Here is a 2,234-nt window from a genome sequence, read left to right as displayed (position 1 = left end):
CGCCTGGGCGGCCCCCGCCGGGGTCTCGGCCGCAAGCGTGCACGTGCGCGGCCCAGGCCGGGCGCAGCAGGCCGGGACAGGAGGTGGGTGCTCGCGGGCTGGGGTGGGGAGCCCGGGAGGGGCACTGTACGGGCCAGAGCCCCCTGTCCCCTTGCTTGCCGCAGCCCTTTGGAGCTCGAGGTGGTCGAACTAGAAATGATTTCCTGGTTTGCGCATCGGGCCACGCGGGCAGACTTTCCGTGCAGCCGCCGGCGCTGCCTTGCCTGGGGCAGGGACAGGTTTCTGTCCACCCTGCTCTGCAGCACGGTGGACAGACCGCGCCTGGCGGAAGACGGACCCGGTGGACCCCGGCCACCGAGCACCTCCTCTCCGCAGGGCGAGGCGGTCGGGGCTGCTTCCCCCACCCCGTCTTGCCTCTGACCTCCCGGGATTCTCGCTGCGCGCTCGCTTCGGTCTCCTCGGTTGGACGCGCTTCCCCCGCTGGAGCTGGCTCTGCCCTGCAAGCCGCAGCTTGCTGCCCGCCAGGAGCGCGTTCGGAAAGCGAACGAGGTGCAGAACCCTAGGAAGGGAAGGGGCAAGCAGAGTGCCCAGTTTTAGGCGAGTTTTCCATGCAAAGGACTCTCAGTCCCCGGCCCGTGAGACGAGTGTCCGGTCCCGCAGGTTAGCAGACCTCCCGTCCGATCGCCTGGGAAACAAGCACCTTAAAGGAAGGTCATTTGCTTTAGGTACAAAACATTTTTAAAACGAAACCTTAGACTGTAACATTTTAGAAATTGTAAGGCTCTCACAAACGGTCCGGTGCAGAGTTCCGGGCTGGATTCTTTTTTTTTTTTTTTTTTTTTTAATTTTTGTCTTTTTGAGACAGGGTCTCGCTGTGCAGTTCAGGCCGGCCGTGAGCTCACTTTGTAGCTGGTATCGAACTCGCAACGATACTCCTGCTTCAGCCTTCCGAGTGCTGGGATTACAGGCGTGTGCCGTGACGCCCGGCCCGAGCTGGATTCTGAAGGGCATCTCTACTGTGCCCGCGCTGGGATAGGTTGTGTGGTTAGAGGTGCCTAGCAAAGGCCTCGGGGAGTTTAGCGCGGGAGGATTTAAAGTCTTTCCTGTTAATTCCCGAAGACCAGGCCCGGTGTGCTGAATAAGAATAAGGTTTTGGGGTGAGAAAGTCTTGGGTTCCTGTCTGGGCTCCAGGTCTCACCCTTGACTTCAGAGCTCAGAGCTGGATTCCTCATTCTGAAGGGGAATTCCTGGGAGCAGGAAGGAGCCGGCGGAAAGAGCGCGGGTGATGCAGATCGAATCACTAGAAAATGATACCGCGGGCTGTGGCGGCAGAGGCCGGCGGGCAGACCCCGTAATCACTCCTGGCCTCACCCAAAGGGGCAGCGAGACAGTAAGAGGCAGATGAGGCGCGTCCTTGGGATCATTCTGGTTACAAAACCACTGGTACGACTTACTCCTGCACTCCTGAATTTGACTCAAACGTACTAAATGTGCCCTAGACCTGCTCGGATTTGCAATAGGCAGTCTATGGATTTGCAATATTAGCTTATCGGTTGAGTGTGTTTTGAGGTTCTCTTCTTGCTTGTGAAAGTGCCATTTGAAGTGAACACACCCCTGGTGCTTAGCTGTTGCTGACTGTAAAAATAACGTTCCTCAGATGCCATCGTAGTCCGCGGCCTGACGCTGATCTGGGAGGCTGAAGGGAGAAGCTGGGTCCTGGAGTTAATGTTTCACTTGGCAGTTGTAGCTCAGGGTGTTAGCGGGCCGGTGGCACCCACGCTGGTTAGCGACTGGCGGCACTGGCCCCCCGCCCGGCCGGCCGCTGAGGGATCCGCCTGGCATGAGCCCGGCAGCGGGAGCGACCCTGCCTGCCTCCCCTGTGGGCGTCGCTGCTTCTCAGTGCTGGCCTGAGGAAAACAGCACTTCTCAGGAGCTACTGCTGCAGAATAAAGTGGGGAAAAATGATGATTTTAGTCATTTGAGTGGCTTTTGTTGTAAATCTTTCAAGCAGCCCTCAGTGGTAGTAGCATTTGTTTGTTTCAAAGAGAGAGGTGGCAATCTCAATTTTGTTCAAATTCTGCCAGTTTTGGATTCCCATACTCCTACTGCCCTCTGAAACATTTCGGTTTTGATATGAGTACTTTTTCCCCCTGGCTCCCCCAGTGAAGGGAAAAGGGCAGGTGTGAAATTCCCATCCCACTTGCACTTTGTTTTACATATATACATATATAGAT

The 2,234-nt window shown here is 56.6% G+C and overlaps 1 protein-coding gene across 1 annotated transcript in view; it reads left to right on the top strand.

Moving 5' to 3' along the window:
• Fermt1 (fermitin family member 1) overlaps positions 1–2,234 on the top strand; it is a gene marked incomplete in the record, with an annotated part of 35,301 nt that overhangs the window by 775 nt on the left and 32,292 nt on the right. Inside the window, 1 exon segment of the mRNA XM_013512377.1 lies at positions 1–83.

Source organism: Chinchilla lanigera, unplaced genomic scaffold (assembly GCF_000276665.1).
Source record: "Chinchilla lanigera isolate Chin_1 unplaced genomic scaffold, ChiLan1.0 scaffold00014, whole genome shotgun sequence".
NCBI lineage: Eukaryota > Metazoa > Chordata > Mammalia > Rodentia > Chinchillidae > Chinchilla > Chinchilla lanigera.
The sequence above is the reverse complement of the archived record's forward strand: the minus strand, read 5'-3'. Positions and strand labels throughout refer to the sequence as shown.